Source organism: Myotis davidii, unplaced genomic scaffold (assembly GCF_000327345.1).
Source record: "Myotis davidii unplaced genomic scaffold, ASM32734v1 scaffold710, whole genome shotgun sequence".
NCBI classification, from domain to species: domain Eukaryota; kingdom Metazoa; phylum Chordata; class Mammalia; order Chiroptera; family Vespertilionidae; genus Myotis; species Myotis davidii.
The window spans coordinates 596,782-597,357 of NW_006284328.1; the positions used below are offsets into that span (position 1 = coordinate 596,782).

The 576-nt window shown below is 65.3% G+C and overlaps 1 protein-coding gene across 1 annotated transcript in view; it reads right to left on the minus strand.

Moving 5' to 3' along the window:
* IKBKE (inhibitor of kappa light polypeptide gene enhancer in B-cells, kinase epsilon) overlaps nt 1–576 on the minus strand; it is a 21,530-nt gene that overhangs the window by 12,631 nt on the left and 8,323 nt on the right. The window lies entirely within an intron of this gene.

Genomic DNA, 576 nt, shown 5'->3' on the forward strand with positions numbered 1-576 from the left:
CACAGGACCTTCCAAACGGAGGCATTCGCTCTCATTATGGCCTGAAAAGCCTCACCTCTTCCAGGAAGACCTCTGTGGTTGCCTGTGCCCATCTCCAGCTTCCCTTTACCCAACCATCCTGCCCTCCCCCATGGGCCCCTCTGCATGCATGGCATCACAGCTGTCCCTCCCAGAGACCCCCTGCTGTGCCCTGGCCAGAGCGCTGCCCTCTTCCCTGTCGCTGTTTGAGGGGGGCACAGCCATGCCAGGGACTCCAACCCTGTCCTCCCACACTGCCACCGCCCCATCTGCTCCATCATCAGCACTGCCGCTGCCAAGGCCGGGAGGCAGGCCAGGCTGCAGTGAGTCAGCCGCTGCTGGGAAACTCCCGGGCCTTCCTGCGGACGTGGGCTCGGGCATAGGGGGGAGGGGGGCACCGGGCATGCTTGGCACTGCCCCTGCTCCTCTGTCCCCACGTCTCCTCCCAGTGGGCAAGGCTCAGGCCACCGGCAGCTCCCTGGGCTGTGGAGCCCCATCCCCACCTGCCTCATGGCCCATGCCTTCCAGGATCTGAGGGCTGTGCCCACTTTCCAGGAA